The 23287-nt window shown below is 41.1% G+C and overlaps 1 long non-coding RNA gene across 1 annotated transcript; it reads right to left on the bottom strand.

Moving 5' to 3' along the window:
- Nucleotides 1-8561: 8561 nt before the first annotated feature.
- On the bottom strand, nucleotides 8562-22791 carry LOC103882445. Its single transcript, XR_002520595.2, has 3 exons — nucleotides 21606-22791; nucleotides 11284-13031; nucleotides 8562-9665 (listed from the first exon to the last, which is right to left on the bottom strand). It is a non-coding gene; the product is annotated as an uncharacterized LOC103882445 (long non-coding RNA).
- Between the last annotated feature and the right edge of the window lie 496 nt (nucleotides 22792-23287).

The following is a 23287-nucleotide window of genomic DNA, read 5'->3' as shown; positions in this document are numbered from 1 at the left end:
CACCTCTGGGGGCAAGGCATAGCTGAACAAAAGTCAGCAGAAACTTCTGCAGACTCAAACATCTCTGTCTGACAGCTTTGAAGAGAGTAGTGGTTCTCCCAGCATGGAGTTTGAGATCTGAGAACGGACAGACTGCCTCCTCAAGTGAGTCCCTGACCCCCAAGTAGCCTAACTGGGAGGCATCTCCCAGTAGGCACTGACTGACACCTTATACAGCCAGGTGCCCCTCTGAGATGAAGCTTCCAGAGGAAGAATCAGGCAACAACATTTGTCGTTCTGCAATATTTGCTGTTCTGCAGCCTCTGCTGGTGATACCCAGGTAAACAAGGTCTCAGTGGACCTCCAGCAAACTCCAACAGATCTGCAGCCGAGGGTCCTGACTGTTAGAAGGAAAACTAACAAACAGAAAGGACATCCACATCAAAATCCCATCTGTACATCACCATGATCAAAGACCAAAGGTAGATAAAATCACAAAGATGGGGAGAAACCAGAGCAGAAAAGCTGAAAATTCTAAAAATCAGAGTGCCTCTTCTGCTCCAAAGGAATGCAGCTCTTCATCAGCAATGGAACAAAGCTGGAGGGAGAGTGACTTTGATGAGTTGAGACAAGAAGGCTTCAATTGGTAATAACAAACTTCTCCGAGCTAAAGTAGGATGTTCGAACCCACTGCAAAGAAGCTAAAAACCTTGAAAAAAGATTAGACGAATGGCTAACTAGAATAAACGTGGAGAGAAGACCTTAAATGACCTGATGGAGCTGAAAACCAAGGCACAAGAACTATGTGACACATGCACAAGCTTCAGTAGCTGATTTGATCAAGTGAAAGAAAGGGTATCAGTGATTGAAGAGCAAATGAATGAAATGAAGTGAGAAGAGAAGTTTAGAGAAAAAAAAGAGTAAAAAGAAACAATCAAAGCCTCCAAGAAATATGGGACTATGTGAAAAGACCAAATGTACATCTGATTGGTATACCTGAAAGTGACAGAGAATGGAACCAAGTTTGAAAACACTCTTCAGGATATCATCCAGGAGAATTTCCCCAACCTAGCAGGGCAGGCCAACATTGAAATTCAGGAAATACAGAGAACTCCACAAAGATACTCCTCAAGAAGAGCAACTCCAAGGCACATAACTGTCAGATTCACTAAAGTTGAAATGAAGGAAAAAATGTTAAGGGCAGCCAGGGAGAAAGGTCGGGATACCCACAAAGGGAAGCCCATCAGACTAACAGTGGATCCCTCAGCAGAAACTCTGCAAGCCAGAAGAGACTGGGGGCCAATATTCAACATTCTTAAAGAAAATAATTTTCAACCCAAAATTTCATATCCAGCCAAACTAAGCTTCATAGTGAAGGAGAAATAAAATCCTTTACAGACAACCAAATGCTGAGAGATTTTTGTCACCACCAGGCCTGCCTTAACAAGAGCTCCTGAAGGAAGCACTAAACATGGAAAGGAACAACCGATACCAGCCAGTGCAAAACCATGCCAAATTATAAAGACCATCAATGCTAGGAAGAAACTGCATCAACTAAGGAGCAAAATAACCAGCTAACAACATAATGACAGGATCAAATTCACACATAACAATATTAACCTTAAATGTAAATGGGCTAAATGCTCCAATTAAAAGACACAGACTGGCAAATTGGATAAAGAGTCAAGATCCATCAGTGTGCAATATTCAGAAGACCCATCTCACGTACAGAGACACACATAGGCTCAAAATAAAGGGATGGAGGAAGATCTACCAAGCAAATGGAAAACAAAAAAGCAGAGGTTGCAATGCTAGTCACTAATAAAACAGACGTTAAACCAACAAAGATCAAAAGAGACAAAGAAGGCCGTTACATAATGGTAAAGGGAACAATTCAACAAGAAGAGCTAACTATCCTAAATATATATGCACCCAATACAGGAGCACCCAGATTGACAAAGCAAGCCCTTGAGAACTAAAAAGAGACTTGGACTCCCACATTATAATAATGAGAGAATTTAACACCCCACTGTCAACATTAGACAGATCAACGAGACAGAAAGTTAACAAGGATATCCAGGACTTGAACTCAGCTCTGAACCAAGCAGATCTAATAGACATCTACAGAACTCTCCATCCCAAATAAACAGAATATACATTCTTCTCAACACCACATCACACTTATTCCAAAATTGACCACATAGTTGGAAGTAAAGTACTTCTCAGCAAATGTAAAAGAACAGAAAGCATAACAAACTGTCTCTCAGACCACAGTGCAATCAAACTAGAACTCAGGATTAAGAAACTCACTCAAAACCGCTCAGCTACATGGAAACTGAACAACCTACTCCTGAATGCCTACTGGGTACATAACAAAATGAAGGTGAAAATAAAGATGTTCTTTGAAACCAATGAGAACAAAGACACAACATACCAGAATCTCTGGGACACATTTAAAGCAATATGTAGAGGGAAATTCATAGCACTAAATGCCCACAAGAGAAAGCAGGAAAGATGTAAAATTGACACCCTAACATCATGATTAAAAGAACTAGAGAAGCAAGAGCAAACACATTCAAAAGCTTGTAGAAGGCAAGAAATAACAAAGATCAGAAGAGAACTGAAGGAGATAGAGACACAAAAAACCCTTCAAAAAATCAATGAAGCCAGGAGCTGGTTTTTTGAAAAGATCAACAAAATTGATAGACCGCTAGCAAGATTAATAAAGAAGAAAAGAGAGAAGAATCAAATGGACACAATAAAAAATGATAAAGGGGATATTGCCACTGATCCCACAGAAATATAAACTACCATCAGAGAATACTATAAACACTTCTACGCAAATAAACTAGAAAATCTAGAAGAAATGGATAAATTCCTGACACATACACCCTCCCAAGACTAAACCAGGAAGAAGTTGAATCCCTGAATAGACCAATAACACGCTCTGAAACTGAGGCAACAATTAATAGCCTACCAACCAAAAAAAGTCAAGGATGAGACGGATTCACAGTCAAATTCTACCAGAGGTACAAAGAGGAGCTGGTACCATTCCTCCTGAAACGATTCCAATCAATAGAAAAAGAGGAAATCCTCTCTAACTCACTTTATGAGGCCAGCATCATCGTGATACTAAAGCATGGCAGAGACACAACAAAAAAAGAAGAGAATTTTAGACCAATATCCCTGATGAACATCGATGCAAAAATCCTCAATAAAATACTGGCAAACCAAATCCAGCAGCACATCAAAAGGCTTATCCACCACGATCCAGTCAGCTTCATCCCTGGAATGCAAGGTTGGTTCAACATACACAAATCAGAAAATGTAATCCATCATATAAACAGAACCACATGATTATCTCAATAGATGCAGAAAAGGCCTTCAACAAAATTCAACAGCCTTCATGCTAAAAACTCTCAATAAACTAGGCATTGATGGGATGTATCTCAAAATAATGAGGACTCTTTATGACAAGCCCACAGCCAACATCATACTGAATGCGCAAAAACTGGAAGCATTCTCTTTGAAAACTGGCACAAGACAGGGATGGCCTCTCTCACCACTCCTATTCAACATAGTGTTGGAAGTGCTGGCCAGGGCAATCAGGCAGGAGAAAGAAATAAAGGGTATTCAGTTAGGAGAAGAGGAAGTCAAATTGTCCCTCTTTGCAGATGACATGATTGTATATTTGGAAAACCCTATCATCTCAGCCCAAAATCTCCTTAAGCTGATAAGCAACTTCAGCAAAGTCTCAGGATACAAAATCAATGTGCAAAAATCACAAGCATTCCTACACACCAAGAACAGACAAACAGAGAGCCAAATCATGAGTGAACTCCCATTCACAATTGCTTCAAAGAGAATAAAATACCTAGGAATCCAACTTACAGGGGATGTGAAGGACCTCTTCAAGGAGAACTACAAACCACTGCTCAACAAAATAAAAGAAGGCACAAACAAATGGAAGAACATTCCATGCTCATGGATAGGAAGAATCAATATCATGAAAATGGCCATACTGCCCAAGGTAATTTATAGATTCAATGCCATCCCCATCAAGCTACCAATGACTTTCTTCACAGAATTGGAAAAAACTGCTTTACATTTCATATGGAATAAAAAAAAGAGCCCACATTGCCAAGACAATCCTAAGCCAAAAGAACAAAGCTGGAGGCATCACGCTACCTGACTTCAAACTATAATGCAAAGCTACAAGTAACCAAAACAGATTGGTACTGGTACCAAAACAGAGATACAGACCAATGAAACAGAACAGAGCCCTCAGAAATAATACAACACATCTACAACCACCTGATCTTTGACAAACCTGACAAAAACAAGAAATGGGGAAAGGATTCCCTATTTAATAAATGATCCTGGGAAAACTGGCTAGCCATACGTAGAAAACTGAAACTGGATCCCTTCCTTACATCTTATACAAAAATTAATTCAAGATGGATTAAAGACTTAAATGTTAGACCTAAAACCATAAAAACCCTAGAAGAAAACCTAGGTAATGCCACTCAGGACATAGGCATGGGCAAGGACTTCATGACCAAAACATCAAAAGCAATGGCAACAAAAGCCAATATTGACAAATGGGATCTAATTAAACTAAAGAGCTTCTGCACAGCAAAACAAACTACCATCAGAGTGAACAGGCAACCTACAGAATGGGAGAAAATTTTTACAATCTCCCCATCTGACAAAGGGCTAATATCCAGAATCTACAAAGAACTTAAATTTACAAGGAAAAAATCAAACAACCCCATCAAAAATTGGGCAAAGGATATGAACAGACACTTCTCAAAAGAAGACATTTAAGCAGCCAACAGACACATGAAAAAATGCTCATCATCACTGGCCATCAGAGAAATGCAAATCAAAACCACAATAAGATACCATCTCACACCAGTTAGAATGGCCATCATTAAAAAGTCAGGAAACAACAGGTGCTGGAGAGGATGTGGAGAAATAGGAAGACTTTTACACAGTTGGTGGGACTGTAAACTAGTTCAACCATTGTGGAAGACAGTGTGGTGATTTCTCAAGGATCTAGAACTAGAAATACCATTTGACCCAGCCATCCCATTACTGGGTATATACCCAAAGGATTATAAATCATGCTGCTATAAAAACACATGCACACGTATGTTTATTGTGGCACTATTCACAATAGCAAAGACTTGGAACCAAGCCAAATGTCCATCAATGATAGACTGGATTAAGAAAATGTGGCACATATACACCATGAAATACTATGTAACCATAAAAAAGATGAGTTCATGTCCTTTGTAGGAACATGGATGAAGCTGGAAACCATCATTCTGAGCAAACTATCGCAAGGGCAGAAAACCAAACACTGAATGTTCTCACTCATAGGTGAGAATTAAACAATGAGACATAGGGTGGGGAACATCACACACCAGGACTTGTCGTGGGGTGGGGAAAAGGGGGAGGGATAGCATTAGGAGATATACCTAATGTAAATGATGAGTTAATGGGTGCAGCACACCAACATGGCACATGTATACATATGTAACAAACCCACACGTTGTGCCCATGTACCCTAGAACTTAAAGTATAATAATAAAAATGAAAAAAAGAGTGAAACTGTCTGAAAAAAATACAATAAAAAATTTTTTAAAATTTGAATAAAAAAAGGAAAGTAAATGCATTTGTGTGCTAACAGCCCTAGTGTGGATGCAAAATACAGCTATATTTTCATATATTAATAGATTATTGATAGCTAATATGGCACAAGTGGACTGGAAAAGGGAGACAACTTGAATGGTGAGGGGAGATGGAAGATAAGTGTATGGTCTAAGGGCTGGTAGAGGCAGAGGAGGTAGGAAGGAAGAGCAAGACATGAAAAAATTGACTAATCTGAAAACCACCAAACCCAAATCATTCATCAAAGAAACATGTTATTGTTTTCCTGAGCTAAAAATGGGAAGAAATGGTTCTTTTTGTGCTTCCCTCATCTCAAAGTCCTTTGCCTTTCACATACCGTTTTGCTGAATAGTGCCCATGCCTGGGTCACAGAAGAAGAAAGTTTTGTTCTGAGACCTTCATAAGCTTAATGCTCCTTATTAATTTACACTCCCTCATAGACTCGCCTATGTCCTATGAGGTTTGAGAGCTACCAGAAGGGCCATCTTATCCATCCCACAATCAGATGCTCCAATCTCCCTTCCCCAGTATAAGGTCCCCAGCATAAGGCTACCTCCAGAGGTGACCTGCTGTTTTCAGACAGCTTCCACTCGAAGCCTCTGCCTGGCTCCACAACCACTTCTCTTTCCACACCCCACCCCAGGCACAGTGAAGCCAGAGGCTGACTTGGTGAGGGTGGCTGATGCAGGGTGCCACCTTTTAGAACTTTATAATTCACTTGCTCCAGGGCTTTCTCATTATAGTGTTAAATATACGACTTTAAATAACCTATTGTCAATTTTGCCTCTTTTAGGGAAATATGCTCAAATGGGCTACCATTCCCCCAGCTTTCCCCCACACCACCCACCACAGATATCTCAGAACCCAGGGATAGAAGGACTTTGCCTTCCCACCAAAGCATGTTAATGCCTTCTCAATCACCGTAATAACTGTCCATGCACTCTGACACTCCAAGCCATGCTCTTACCCCACTCACTGGCAGGAGAGCATTGAGCCTTCCTACTCTTCCACAGGGGAGACGGAGAATCCACTGCATTCCAATAAAGGAGCAGCTCCAAACCCATGCAGCATTCCCCTTTCCTCCCCCAGATTCTCTTACCTTACCCAAAGAATTCTAATGACCCAGCCTGATTTTTACTTTTGAATTATGTCACCATTGAGTGTTTTATAGAATGGCCCCCATAATAAAATAAACGTGATGCCCTAGATATGAAAAAAAAATCACTACATAGTCCAGGAATATGTACAATTGTTAGATGTCAATTAAAAATAAAATTAAACAGATAAAAATTAAAAAGGAAAGAAAAGTATAAAAAACTACACAGACACCAGAATCACTACGTTGGGCTGACTTGCAGTTACGAAGTTTGTTCTATGCTGATTCGTCCTTCTCTATGACCTCAACAATTCTCGATAATTAAAGTGCAAAATATACAGCATTTCAAAACAGGAGGCAATGCCATCTACGATTTAAAAGCAAAATGCACATGTGCATTCACACACAAATACAAAAGACACTGCCAGCCCTTGGCTACTAACAGAGACAAAAATCTCTAAATGATCTACTGCCAGGCTTGATCACGCTGATTTGTTTCTGATCCGAGTGGAAGGAAAGCAGAGACTCTGCAGTAAGATTGAAAGTACTGCTCGGTTTGACAGAGGGAAATATGATTAGAATGCACTGAGGCGGAAATAATGACTCGCCTCTCCCCAGGACCAGCCCGCCCTCCTGCCTGTACCCACAACAAGCCTTGCATTGCTAACGGCAGGGTGTTAGGAGGCTGGTACCATCTCAAATCCATCCTGGCTCATCATACAATCAGATAATATAAAACCTGAAAAGCCCAAATGCTTCCGGAAGAATGGCACAGGCAGGCACGCAGCACAAACATACCCATGCCTCCAGTAATGGCAAGGAATTTTCTCATTAGGTCAGGTTCCCTAGAAGAAGAGCCTGGGAGAGAGATCCAGGTGTGTGTGTGTAGTTTATTCAGAGGACGCTCTTAGAATAAACCCATAGGGAGTAAGGAAAGCAGAGAGGTCAATGGAAGGAAGTATGCCTTCCAGCTGCCCTGCCCTCTCTCTGGTGTCTGAGGCAAGCTCCATCCTGATCCCACAGAAAGTTCTAGAGCATGAATTGTACCACAGTCAATCACTCACTGCAGACTATTTCCTAGTAGGGTGGATGGTGGGCATGTTCTTTTATCTACCAAGCAAAGTAGCTATATCAGCATAGAGTAGTTCTCCAAAAAAGGGAGCAGTGTTAGCCATTAGGAGCCAACACTTAGAGCAGCTGGGGAAACTGGATACCTGTTCAGTCAAGGGCATCTGAGCTGGGCACCAGTAGACCAGGCCTGGCCGCCTGGGAAGTGAGGAGCGCCTCCGCCCGGCCTCCCACCGTCTGGGAATTGAGGAGGCCTCCGCCCGGCCGTCCACCCTCTGGGAAGTGAGGAGGTCTCTGCCCCGCCGCCTACCATCTGGGAAATAAGAAGCACGTCTGCCCGCCTGCGTCTGGGAAGTGAGGAGGCCTCTGTCTGGCCACCACCGGGTCTGAGAAGTGAGGAGGCCTCTGTCTGGCCGCCCCACCGTCTGGGAAGTGAGGAGGCCTCTGTCTGGACACCGCCGGGTCTGGGAAGTGAGGAGGCCTCTGTCTGGCCGCCCCACCGTCTGGGAAGCGAGGAGGCCTCTGCCCGGCCACCGCGGGGTCTGGGAAGCGACGAGTGCCTCCGCCGGCTGCTATGCAACCCTCCAAGTGTGAAGCGACAGCCTGTGTGTGATCTTTCTGCCCTGCCCAAGTTTGCATTTTCAACATGAAAGTTTAATTAAAAAATAAATAAATAGATAAATAAATAAATAAAATAAAAATCACCTTCTCAGCAATGATTTCCCTTGTCACCCCAGGCTCTCCCCTACCCAGTATTCCATAGCCCCCTGTCCTGATTTAACAGTTTTATCTTTAGTACTTTTCATTCTCTAAAATATTATATTACATATATACTTATATTCTTGCTTATCATCTGTATCTCCCAATAGAATATAAGCTCTATGAGAGTGGGGATCTTTGAGTTCTTTTTCCTCCCATTACTATAATCCTAGTGCCTAGAACAGTGCCTGGCACAAAGAAAGCACTCAATAAATGTTGACTGAAAAAAGTATGACTGAGTTAATATATAAATATATTTATACATACATATATATAATATTTGGATAAGCTATCAGTGAATTTATGAATGTTTCTTATCTTCTTAGTTTAACTGTCTCTTTCGGAATTTTTCTAAATTTTCTGCGATCTACTTTTATTACATATATAAATTCTATGTTTGTTTATTAAATCTTTTAAAGTCTCCCTTTCCAGAAGACCTCACCTTCTGAGACTTTCATTGGTTAGCCAGAAAATTCTACTCCCAAAACAGTCCCTGTGCCCTGCCAAATAGCAGATTAGCCTGGTTTACCTTAAGCTCTAGGGAATTCCAAATCCTTTGCACCCCTTTAGCCTCCTTAGTCCTAAGATGCCTGTAGACTAGATTGCCAGATAAAACACAAGATGCCCAGTTAAACTGAAATTTCAGATGAACAAAAAATAATTATTTGGTGTAAGTATATCCCAAATATAGCATAGGACATATTTATACTAAAAAATTTTTTTCATTGTTTATCCGAAATTCGCATATAACTGGGTATCTTGAATTTTATTTGTTCAATCTGGCGAGTCTATTGTGGACTAAACTCTCTCCTTGGAGCAAGCATGAAAAGTCTCTTCATACTCCATTACTTAAGGGAACAGTAAGGGGCTACAGGATCCTGCTGCTCCTTTCCTCACCCCCGGAAATGCACAGCATATCTCAGAAGGCTACAGGCTTTGCTCACTTGGACAACATGCTCACATTCTTGCATGTAGACTTTATTCTTTTGCTTAGACTCTTCTTTCCACTCACCTCTACTTCACCTCCCATCATCTTTTAGCTTCAGCATGCCCTGCAAGACTCATTGTCTCTCTGTGGAAACCTTCCCTGGAAAACACACACACAGACACACACACACAAAGAGAGACAACCTGAGTTAAATTCTTCCCTTCATGCGTGAAAACAACCATCCTAGCAGTTACTACCCTCAGATGGGAAGCGTCTGGAGATGCACCTGTCTTCCCTACCAGGCACCAAATCCTTGGAGTAGGACTGTGTTTGTTCATCACTCTATTTCTAGCATTCTATCTAGTACATAGATTTCAAAAGGTGTTTGATAAATAAGTAAATGAATGAATGCACAGTAACTTTTCAGAGGAAGAAATTTCTAAACCTTTGGGAAGCAATCAAGGTCAGATTTGGACTGGTAGGGAAGGGAAGAATGCTTACATGTACTGGCTCTAGAAGTCTCTCTCCCTCAGGACAAGTCAGTGACCTTTCAATCAGAAAGAACGTAATTTGCTAATCATTCAAACAGATCCTCACATTGCAACTACCCAGGGTCTAGCAAACCACTTGGCAGACAGCCTAGGACTTGGGTTCATTGTCCATGGCCAGTCAGGTTGTGGACCTGCGACCACACAACCAACCCAGGCCACACCTACTTGCCAGCAGCTTTGCCAAGGCCCCCCAGCACTGGTCTTGAACTACATGTGGTTCTTCTTCCTCTGTTTCACAGGTTCCACAATGCACACTACTAATTTTAGTTTAACTTAATGCCCATTAAATTAGGAGACAAATCCAGCTCTTCACTCAGCCTCCTCTCAATTCCCAGCCCTAGAGGATGCCTCTTTGTTGGATGATAACCTGGATCTCCCTCCTAATTGCTGCATGAGTCCTGAGCACCTGTTCTTTATGCTATTTCATGAAACATTCTCCAATTAAAGCCTAGGAGACCGATGAAAAACAAAGCCCATCTGCAAGTAGAGAATTATATATTCAACAGCAATAGCAATACTAGGTCACAGGATGAGTCGTTAAATCACTGAATATACACCTCCGGTGCAAAAAAAAAAAAAAAAAAAAAAAGGCACACTCCTGAAACATTTATGGCTGAGATTTAAAGCTACTGGAATTGAGACATTCAGAGGTAAGGGTCTCAGAACAGCTTTCCGCCTGGCTCTGAGGCCTCAGCGGAGAGCCAGGGAAGGCAGTTTTCATCACTCTCTAGGTAATACCTAGGACAGAAATTTGTCTTGAGATGCTAGAGCAATCTGTGTGGCTTCAAGGTGAGGCTAGGAAATGCAAAGAACATTTCAATGAATATATTTACTTCCTCTTCTAAACTTTGAATAATAATTGTAATCTGAAGAGAAGAGGAAAGGCCTGCTTAACAGCAACACAAAACTTCTGTCTTCTTTTGTGTCTTCACTGTGTTTGCAATGTGACATCAGTAAAACGGCCTTAATGCTCAACATGGCTCCCATTCAAATTGAGAGAGCAATTCTACACTCTCATTAGGTGAAAAGTTGGCCCCCCAGATTAAGCTACATGACAACCATACTTCCCATCATCATTTCCCTATCACCACAACCACCTGGCAATGCTCTGCCATCCCTTTTGCCTTGGCACAGTGTGCCTTTGTCTTTTCACTAGCTAACATGTGTAACTACAAAATTTATTTGCTTTAAGATACAGGACAAGAGAAGGTAAATTCAAGCAATACCATTGATGGCCACATGTCTGGCAAAGCCCTCCAGGGCTAGAGTGTGCCAAAGACAGACAAGCTCCTGTAGGAGGAAACAAAAGGAACTTCAGACCTCTGACTGTAAACCAAAAGCTTCTGCTGTCCCACAGTAATCCCACCTGATATGCATGGATGGACCAGGGCTAAAACTAGTGTGAAAATGACAAAGAAACCAATAAGAGAGGGGTGCTTCATTTTCTTACCCATGTCTTGTTCAGAATATGCAATGGGAGAGCCTGGTTGGGAGCAGCCCAAGCCCTGGCTCCCCACACTGTTTGGTCACGAGGACACCAGTAAAGCTCCTAAGGACCTCTGGTTGTATGAGTCCTTCCTTTTCTCTTCTCCATATGACCTTTAAGACCCCAAAAAGTCACAGATACTAAATAGGGTTGCGGTACCACTCATCCTTATTTGCGGATCTTGGGAGGAAGAGCTTTCAAGCCATTTCCTGCCTTAAAATTGGAGATCTCCAGCCATTCTTGAATATTCCAAACCAGACACAGGTTAAGTGCCTACTCATGGAAGCCTCCTTTTCCAGTGAGAGCAAAATGGAAGACTGGCGTACTGAGCTGAGCAATGTAAACCTCCACAAATGACTCAACCCTGGAAAGCCAAAGACAATTCAGGCAGAGGCTTTTTTTTCACCCCCAGTCCAATTAACTATAAAATTACTTGAAATCTCCATTTCACTTTCTACTCAGAAAATGTGCTCTTTTTGCTCAAGGTTTCAGGGAGAGAGGGTCAGTTTTCTCACATTATTAGGCTATGCCCTTTGGATGTCAGAATTTCCAGAGGTGAGAAATGACAACTGTTCCCTTATCCTCAAATAACCTCCTGCATCCCACACTTCTCCCTCATACTCAGCAGAGTACAAGACATGCAATTTACTCCTTCAGTCAACCAGGAAAATATTGTGTGGCTGCCTGGAAAGTGGGGCATGGAGAGGTGATAGTCATTGAGCACTAACAATATGCCAATCACTGTGCTGGTACCTTTACTCCTTTAACTTACTAAATCTCACAACAATGCCAAAAAGTAAGACTTATTGCCCCACTTTACAGATGAGAAAATTGTATTCAAGTGTCCCATCTCCCTCCCACTGACAGCGGTGAAACTGGATGGTGGTCTGAAGCAGCCAGTGCTGGGGGCGAAGAGACCTCCTCCTGGATGACTTACAAATTGTATTGTGATTTTCTAAAACTCACTTAAACTCCCCGTTGGAGCTATTAATATTATCAGTTCTCCTAAATTGGAATAATTTCGTCTGTTCATCCTTTTCCCCTTTCCTGTTTCCTTGTCCTGTGGTGCTGCAGAATTAGATAATGTCTACAAAGCTCTCTGAGTTCCTTGAAGGGAAGTTTTGATAAACACAAGTTATTAACCTTCATAGCACCCAGAGTTTTCAATGAAGAAGTTATAAAAATTATCATAAAGTCCTGCTGGGGTTTGATAATGAACAGAAGATTTACTAATTCTTCAAACACTTCCTTTTCTTCCCAAGAGCAAAGGTGAACCCCTCCAGCTAGAAGAGGCTCTATTTCCAATGCCAGTCCCTGGCTCTTCTGTCTTCTGATGTAAGGGAAGGTCAAGTGACTCTTTCCAGAGCCTTCTGCAGTGGCTTCATGGAAATTCTGAACAGCAGGTGCCTGAGGCTTCTGAACAATGCAGCCACATCATTCTCTGGCTCTCATTCCCCAGGTGCAGCTGGAACGATGATGTGACAATGCCTGCCAGGAAAGAAGATGCCACTGCTGAGAAGTCAAGACCCAGAAATTCAGTATTCAAGAGGGGTCTCATTCCTCACCACCCTGGTTCCCCTCACACAGACAGTGTGATCATCATGGGTCAGAGAAAGACCTAGTTTTGTCCACCAAAGCAACACAGGCAAGTGGAAATCCAGCTGTGCCTCTCCTGAGGCTGTGCTGTGAGTGGGAGAGGGGAAGAGAAGGGAAGGGGAGAGCTAATGGAGATGCTCCACCTCCTAGGCTGGTCTGAATTACTCAAATGCTGAACCAGAAGCAGAAATGGAAGAGAAGGGCATGACTCAATGGCAAAGTCATCTCACTATCGATGACCTCTACCACATTCCTTGCCTTAGCCTTCAGCTTTGCTTTGGGTTCACATTGCACCAACATGGACAGTGGTTATTGGACATAACCATAACCAGCCCAGTGCTCAGCTAGCCCAGCGATCAGGTACCAGTGGTGGCCACAGAAGAGCCTGGCTACCTCCCCTGCCTTCTAGGTTCTGTTAAGCAGCTGCAATGACCAACTGAAGGTGGGGGTGTGAAGGAGGGCACCTATCACCACATCAGACTAGATGGATCTGGCCTACCAGCACTACCAGCCAAAAATCTTATTTGTATAGAACCTATCTGCCCTTTTGGGAAGAATGGCAAAGTGCAATTTTTGAGACTAGTAGGTGAATTCCAGAACACCAGAACAGAGAATCCTGAGAAAACAGAAAGAACAAAGATGCTTCCTGCCTGTGGAAAAAAAGAAACTTCTCTGGAGAAGGAGGAGATCTGAACTGAGGAGGCTGCACTCTTTTCTGAAGCATTTGTTTGAGGTTGGCAGAGCTGACCACTTTTGAGAGCGATGTTTGTAAATGCCCCAACCCCCTCTCAGAGCAACTTGGCCTAAATTCCTTGAGAGAGAGGAAGCTATAAAAAATATCTAAGTTGGGCATGGTGGTTTACACCTGTAATCCCAGTGCTTTTGGAGGCCAAGGTGGGAGAATCACTTGAGCTCGGTGACACCCCTTCTCTACAAAATATACAAAAATCAGCCAAGTAAGGTGTGTGCCTGTGGTCCAGCTACTCAGGAGGCTGAGGCAGGACTATTGCTTGAATCCAGGAGGCAGAGGTTGCAGTGAGTCTAGATTGTACCACTGCACTCCAGCCTGGGCACTCAAGTGAGACCTTGCTTCAAAAAAAAACTCTAAATATCTAAGTCTTTTCCTTTGGAAGCTACAAAACTTAAGGGAAGCAAATCCTTTCCCAATTAGATACCAACTAGACTTTCCATAGTTTCCTAAATGGGGTCCCCAGGCCCTGTCACAGAGATTTTCCCATAGAGTGGCTATAGGAAAGCTTTATTAGTCTCCACCAAAAATGCAGGTGCTTTAGAGATAGAAGGAAGTGGGGAAAGCCCAGCCATTTTACTTGAGAAGGCTGCAGAATCAAAGATCATTGTTGCTAACCTTATGTTTTGCTAACATGGGTTGTGCTATGTGACTTCAAACACAAACAACTTATTTTCACTACCATTATGATTATTATTCATCCTTGCCTAGGCATGCTAAATTCCAAGAATTTTAGAATCACACAAATGTGATTTCAGTGCTTATCTGGCCTTTAGCAAGGTGATTCGCCTCAGTTTCTTTACCCATAAAACGGGGAGGGGGGTGGGTGGGTAGTAATAGCACCTATTTATAGGGACATTGTGAAGTTTGGCTTTGTGAATTACACATAAACAGCCCAACACAGTGCCTGACACATGGCAAGCACTCAATAAAGGGTAGTAGCTCTAATTAGTGACTAAGCAATAAGTGAGACAATACTAACAGGATAAAAGAAACCTGGAGGTGGAAGAGAGATGAAAAGCTGAGACTTTCCTTCTCCAGGTGAGGAGGGCAGCCCTTTAAGGTAGAAAGAAAAGGATGAGCCAAAGTCACAAAATATAGCAGCCCAGCTATGTGGAACATGAGCCAGGCCAGGACAGAGATGGTTAAGAAGGAGGAGAAGTAAGGCTGCCTTGCAAAAAGACCTTGAACTTCAGGCAGAAGTCTTGGACCAGCTACAGTGGGTCATGGGAGGCCCCTGCTGGTGTCCAGGCTTTGGACCACCTGTATTTGCCAATGGACAATGATGCACAGCCTGGGACAGAAGGGCTCACCTCTGTGGCACCAACCCTCCATCCTCTCTTGGGACCTCCTGACAGTGGGTGGAGCCCTTGGAACACTGCCTACCTGAGCTGCAACTCATCCAGGCACAGGAGGACCCCAGGAGGCTGTGAGAGTCCAAAGCCACAAGGTCTGCTCCTAGCAGAAGTCTCATACATCTGAAAATCCTCAAGTGGTAGTTTGTTCCAAAAAGGCTTGCCAAAATGCCTTTTCTGAAACACCAGCCCAGAGAGTGGGCCTATGCACTTCTTCATTAACTACACAGTGTACCTTGAAACCCCTACTCCTGGAAAAGAAGCCCATTTTTCTCAACCTCCAATAAAGAAAACCTTCACATATTCAGAGAAACGTCCTGCAGATGAGGGTGCTCAGAAGGGGGCCGCCTTGATTAAGGCAGGTTGTTCTGCCAAGAAGTCTTGAATATGCTCTCTTAGTTTGGGGCTGTTAGTGCAGCACGGAGGCAGCAGGCGACATGAATTGCCTTTTATCTAATTGGAAAACTCCCACCGAGTTTAGAAGTACTCATTTAGACAGGCAGATCAATAAAAGAAATGGGGAGCGGAAGGCCGTGGAGATGTTATGGAGACGAGCTGGTCCTCTATACATCTGCTTAATAAAGATTAACTCATCTTGGTTGTAGTAGAAACCCGGAACACCCTCTTGGCCCCAGGCTGTAAGCAGGTTCCATTTGTTTTTAATATGCAGACATTTCTCAGGAGGGATGGGAGAGAGACCCTTCCTTTGTCTTCTCTTTATCTGGATTCAAGTGCTCTGGTGAAAGGGAGGGGAAAGTGGGGAAGAGGGGCCTTAGAAATAGACTGTTTCTAGCATCTTCCCCAAATGATATTCCTTTGACCCAGAAAAAAGTGAAAGGGAACAAAAACATAGTGATCCACAGAGAAAGGGCAGAAAATGGGAAAGAGAGACACCTGAGGAGAGATGTAAGTCTCCCTTGTCATGTCATATCATTTTACTGTGTATAAGTCACGTTACACAATAGCAAACACTTCATGAGCTCCTGTTTTAAAAACTCCATCGAAACCCTTTTTTCTCCCTATCTCTCTTGTTCATCATTGAGTTAGGGGCTCTAAAATCTTTTCCATATTCCCACACCACCACCCTCATAAGCTTTTATCCATCCTTGTCCTTGTCATTGTCCCAGCTCTCTCCCAACCCCGCATTCTACACACAGGAGACTTGAACGGCTGAGCCCACCTCTCACTTCAAACATAAGCTTTTGTTCCAGGCCATAGCATCAAAGCTGATTCCCTTCAAAAGAAAAAAAACCCTCTGTGGCTATAGGTCCAGAAATAGAAGTGGTGTGTGCCTGTGTGTGTGTGTGTGTGTGTGTGTGCCTACGTGTGCACGTACGTGAGGCAGGCTGCGGGGAGGGGGGATTCATTTACATTGGAGAAATTTTGAGAAACCTGGGAACCCTGCTTTTGATTTCTGTGTCCCTTCTTTGACTCCTGCAGAAGTTCCTCTCTTGGCAAGGGCTGCAGGAGGGAAACTGCTGGCACTCGGCTTTAATAAAGGCCTTTTCTCTTGCACAGTCCTATGGCGAAGGCACAGACTCATACCTGGGCCATGGGTCGGTTGCCATGGAAATGACTGCAGAGTCACAAATAAGGCAGTATTATGTTTTCTCAGCAGGACCAGATACAAGCTAGAAGCTAGAGGGAGAAAAAGGAAGAGGAGGAAGAAACAGAGTCAGAGGCAACACCAGAAAGAGAGAGACGGCAAAAAAAAGAATAGAAATACCTTCTATAAATAGAGGGCAAGAAAGGAAGCACAAATAAAAGAATGGGGTGTTGTTTGGAAGAAAGCAAATTTCAGACAGGGTGAAACAAGAGAAGGGAAAAAAGTGTTGTTTTTTTTGAGGCACTTCTTTCATTTTCAAAGAGGGAAGGAGGGAAACCCATTCCAAAGGGACCCCTTTGCACCTCCCAGCCTTCTGCTGGCTTTTTTCTCTCCTATCTTATTGTGTAACGGCGCCAAAAGCCCATGGTGGAAGGGTTGGGAATGGGAAGAATACGGAGTGGTGCAGGAGGCAAGGCAGGGTAGGAGGCAAGCCAAGCCCCAGGATGCAGAAAGGCTGTGCTCTGATTCTCAGCAGAAACTTGTAGCCTTTTGGTCCCTGACTTCCTAGCAAGTTTTAGGCCAAACTTTCACCCTTCTAAAAGCTGTAAGCCCTTGAGGATTACTGGAACTGCTCTCAGCACCCGTATTAAGATTTTTCTCCCAAGTTAAATGTGGCTGGAGTACGAGAGGCCACATTGTCTTCCTGAGATCTTTTTTTGTTGTTGTTCATTCAAAGCTTCATTGGTTTCTTTACTGCAGAAAAAAAGTCTGATAATCAAGACCTAGATTCAGACTTCACAAACAAAGTACGAAGCTGATTTCAGCTCAACTATGAGGCTTTACATACAGTAAATAATACTGAAGTTCTACCCTTTCCATACTGTTTTTTAATGGATGTGTATATGTAGATTTCAATGTACGCAATGCTTTAGAACAACACATAAAAGTTTCCTGTGATCTCCCAATCCATTATCAAGATAATCAGATATTCAAAATTGTTACAGATTTCATATAATTTCTCTGAGCCTCATTCCTCTTATAGTGGCCACCACAACTACCTCTGCCTTAGCCTAGAGTCTAGACAAACTGAGCAGCTTCCTATGTAAGATGGTTTGAGTCACACTGCAAGTCTTACCAATCTGAACTTTTATCCCCCACCAATTAACATCAGAGCCTAGAACCCCATATTCCTGTTGCCCTTTTCTGTCTTCAAAAGACTTACCTATTCAAAAAAGGTTTTAGGGCACGATACCCTAGTTTTTTAGTCTGAATATGTTTTCAGGTTAGCTAAGGAATAGGACTCGGGATGAATACACTCCAATGCACATAGTTAGGAACATGATATTCACATCTGTCTCCTTGATGATGAGAAACATTTGATACAGAATCCAAATGTGTGATTCATTGGCCAGGCACTTTGGGGTCACCACAAGTGCTTGAGGGAAAGAAGACAAGAAAACACTCGAGATGAATGCATACTGTTATTGCCATAAGTTTTCTGCCTTTAACTCCTCCTGTTTGAAAACACTGTTCCAGTAAGTTGAGCTTGACCACCTGTCCCCTTGTCACTCAAAGGGCTGCTTCTGTGCCATGGATGCAGGCCCTTGGTTGGTCTACCTCTTAATCTTCAACCACCAACTAATCTTAACCTTGGAAGAAAAAATCAAGGGAATGATACTACTCCTCCCTAACTTATAAATCTGCTCACTCCTGGGCCTTCCCAAGATGGATACAGTCCCCAGGGAGGAGCAGCCCCAGACCTCCTCACAGCATCATTAGCATGAAAGCACCAGAGTTACCAAACAGGTGAAAGAGCTTGAGGCTCATTGCTCCTCTCTCTAAAGATTCCCTGATGTGGCAAAATGGCTCCAAACTACCCATGGTCCTAACCTGAATCTGTACTTCTTTTCCTCCAGTATGGGATGGGAAATGGAGGGGTGAGCCCTGAGCTAACGCAAGAGGCCAACTGCAGAGTCAGGGGAAGCATCCTGGGCAGGCAACCGGCAGTCAGTCTAACCAAGGTCTCCCTAGGTCCCTGGAGTGATGGGAGAATAGAGAAACCACCTTTCTCATTGGGACTAATAATAATTTGGTTAACCAAAACTTGTCTAAAGCAGAGAATCATAAAAATAAAAGTAGTGCATAATACCCTAGTATAACATAAACATGCTGCATTTCTGCTAACATTTATAGAGGGCCAAGGTATTTTCTTTGGACATAATAAAATTGACAAAAATTCTTCATCATCTTTCTTCAAGAGCCACTTTCATAATCCATCTGCAATTTTCAGCTTCCATTTCTTTAAAACAAAAGGAAAATGTAAGGACATTTATGAAGTAATCTGAGTGCAAAAACCTCCCATATTCCTTTATTTTTCCACATTTATAGTTGTCTCACCCACACCTAATTCAACAGCAATTTTTAGCAACTCATACTTATTTGAGTCTTTTCAAAGCACGCAATTTTGTTTTCATAGAAACAGCTCTCTTTTTTATTTAGTGTTCATTGGTTTATATAATATTTAATTAAATTACACAATTACATCAGTTAATCTAGTGAATTGGTTTAGTGGAGGTTGGTTAAGAGAGTTTCAACTGCTATTTTTTTCTCTGAAGGCAAGCTCTCAACATTAAGAAGATTACCTGGAATTAACCTTTAAGACAAATCACATTTTAAATATCAAAGTCAACTATCATAGATTGAGAACTGTTTGTGCAAAAAATAAGAAAACAGTGTTTTGAGATACAAAAACAAAGGATAGAAGGTAAAACTTCTGGCACGACTGAGGGAGAAAGTCACCAAATCCTCTTCCTGAAAACAATTCAAAAACTGGACAATATCAGCAAAATAGCCATTCAGGACCCTGGAAATTTACCAAAGGCTTACAACAAACTCAGAAGAAGGTATTCATGAAAAACCATTGACTTTAAATAGGAACAGAAATTTGTAGTATATTTGTCTGGGGTTGCTCCCAAATTAAGTTAGCACAGTAGTTCTAACAGAACTACTTGGGACAGCCTGTGAATAACCAACAGCTTCATCGCCAGAAAAGGATGACTTGATTTGAAGCTAACAGTAAACACCTGATACCCACTGAATGAGAAGTAGCAATTTCAGTGATGAGCAAACAGGGAAGGTCAGCCATTACAACAGTCTGAGGTTACCGTCCTATTCGGGGCAAGCATCCGACCAGAAGACTAGCCAGAAATTGAATAGGAAAATACAATAAATGAGACACTCACAAAGACACCTGATAAGTTTTCCATATAGTGTTGGTTAACCTGGAGCTGGCATGCATGTGCAAAGGAAATCAGAGAAAGCCTCATGAAAAGTCAAAGCTAGGGCAGAGTTTAAAACTGCCTAAACTTTGAATGCACTCTTGAAACCACAGATCCATCAGCATTGGGTGGAAGCCTTACTGGCTGAAGATGTATAAACACAACTTCCAGAAAATCACTGGGCGGCCACTAAGCTATGCAGACACAAGGACAAGCCCTAGGAAGCCAGATTTTAAAATTAAAAATAAGAAACAGGCCAGGCGTGCTGGCTCATGCCTGTAATCCTAGCACTTTGGGAGGCTGAGGCAGGTGGATCATCTAACATCAGGAGTTCAAGACCAGCCTGGCTGACATGGTGAAACCCCATCCCTACTAAAATACAAAAAGTACCCGGGCGTGGTGGCACATGCCTATAATCCTAGCTACTTGGGAGGCTGAGACGTGAGAATCGCTTGCACCAAAAGGCAGAGGTTGCAGTGATTCGAGATTGTGCTACTGCACTCCAGCCTGGATAACAGAGTGAGTCTCACTCTCAAATAAATAAATAAGAAATATATTTTGTTCAAGTGAGCAAAAACATCACCTGCCAAACACTACAAGGTAGACAGGTTTTATAGAAAGGTTACTAAACAAACAGAAACCCCAAGGAAGAATAAAATCATAATTCTGATTCTGTAGCAAATCAGAATATTTGCTACAATATTTTACCTGAAATTTCTAGTTTTAACCAAAAAAAATGAGACATAAAAACAAATAGAAAACTATGCCCTACATCAGGAGAAAAGCAGGCAATAAAAATTGTCTCTAAGTGTCCCCAGATGTTGGATTTAGCAGATAAAAATTACAAACTATTGTTATAAGTATGTTCAAAGAATAAAAAGAAATTACATTTAAAGAATTAAAGAAAAACATAACAACAATTGCCTAAAAATAGGGAATCTCAAAAAATAGAAAATATAAACAAGAACCAAACAAAAATTCTGGAAGTAAAAAGATAATAACAAATAAAAAATTCACTAGAGGGCTAAACATCAGATTTTAAGTGAAAGAAGAAAGACTAAACGAACTTAAAGAAAAATCCACTGAAATGATTCAACTTGAGAGAGAGAATAAAGACTGAGGAAAAACTGACAAACCTCAGAGAAAATTGACAGGACATCATCAGGCACAGCAGCATAGATGTGATGAGAGTCCCTTTGGAAGGAAAACAAATAAAAAGGCAAAAAAGCACTTTTGATAGAATAATGTTCAAAACTTCCCAAATTCAACTTAAAACAACCTACAAATCCAAGAAGTTCAATGAACGTCAAATAGAATAAAAATAATGAGATTCATAGCTACATTACAGTCAAACTCAAAATTCAGAGACAAAATGTTGAAAGTAGCAATAAAAAACTAATTTTATATTTAAATTTCTGAAAAAATAAAACTATCCTTTGAAAGAAACAGGTAAAATAGAGATTAATGACTTATTTTTTAAAAAAGAAAAATAAACACTAAGAAAATTTATTACAACTAGATGTTCCCTACAAGAATTACCTTAGGTAGTCTTCAGACTGCGAAATGCCAGATAATGAACTGAAATCCACAGGAAGAAATAAAGACTACCAGAAGTAGTAAATATCTGGGAAAATATAAAAGACGCTATAAATATTTTATATTTTTCCTCTTTTTTAAAAGATAGGCTATATAAAGTAATAAGCAGGTTACTATATTGATGTGATAAATATGACAATAATAGCACCAAGGAGAGGAGAGGAAAGGAGTTATAGTGAAGCAATTTCCAAAATTTATTATATTTAGTATTAATCTAAAACAGATTACAATAAATTAAGAGGGATATTATAATCCTTAGAGCAACCATTAAGAAAATAATTCAAAAATTATAGAAAAGAAAAAGATCAATTAAATTGGTATGCTAAAAAATACGTATTAACCCAAAAGAAAGTAGTAAAGGAGGAATGAGGACAAAAAATGTGACATATACATAGAAAACTAATAGCAAAATGGCAGACATAAATCCAACCATACCAATAATGCCACTAAATGTGAATACACTAAACAACCACACTCCAAAGGTAGAGATTATCAGACAAGATAAATAAGTAAAATCAAACTCTTCTGTCTACAAGAAACACACTTTATATTCAAAGACACAGAAAGTTGAAAGTAAAAGGTTGGGAAAATAAATGCCATGCATAAAATAATCATAAGAGAGCAACAGTGGATATATTTTTTAAAATAAAATAGAGTTACACAAAAAATATTATTAGAGACAACAAAAAATATTTTATAATGATAGAAGGGTCAATACATCAAAAAGACATAACAATTATAAGTGCATCCAAGGCTAACAAGAGAATCCTAAAATACATAAAGCAAAAACTAAGAGAATAGAGAAATAGATAATTTTAAAATAAGAATCAAAACTATCAATATCTCACTCTTAATCACTGATAAGGCAATTCAATAGTAAGTGAAGATAAAGACAAATTAAACAATTTTATCAACTAATCTGACCTCACTGACATTTACAGGATACATCATTTAATGACAACATAATATATACTCTTTTCAAGTATACCTGACACATTTCCCAACACAAATTATATGCTGGATCATGAAACAAATCTCAATAAAATTTTAATTTAAAATTAAAATCATCCAAAGTACAATTCTGAATACAACAGAATTAAAGTAGAAATCAAAAAAAGAAAGAAATGTGAGAAATCCCCAAATATTTGGAAATTAAACAACAGGCTTTTCTTTTTTTTAAATTAATATCGTTTTAAATTTTATTATTTTTAATCATACTAAGTTCTGAGATACATGTGCAGAACCTGCAGGTTTCTTACATAGGTATGTATACACGTGCCATGGTGGTTTGCTGCACCCATCAACCCCTCATCTACATGAGGTATTCTCCTAATGCTACCCCTCCCCTAGCCCCCCATCCTCTGACAGGCCCCAGTGTGTAATATTCCCCTTCCTGTGTCCATGTGTTTTCAGTGCTCAACTACCACGTAAGAGTGAGAACATGCAGTGTTTGGTTTTCTGTTCCTGTGTAAGTTTGCTGAGAATGATGGTTTCCAGCTTCCTCCATGTCCCTCCCTCCATGTCCATTAACTTATCGTTTTTTATGGCTGCATAGTATTCCATGGTGTGTATGTGCCACATTTTCTTTATTTAGTCTATCATTGATGGACATTTGGGTTGGTTCC

This window comes from Papio anubis, chromosome 2 (genome assembly GCF_008728515.1).
Source record: "Papio anubis isolate 15944 chromosome 2, Panubis1.0, whole genome shotgun sequence".
NCBI classification, from domain to species: Eukaryota; Metazoa; Chordata; class Mammalia; order Primates; family Cercopithecidae; genus Papio; species Papio anubis.
Note: the sequence above shows the minus strand (reverse complement) of the source record. Positions and strands in the feature narration are given on the sequence as shown.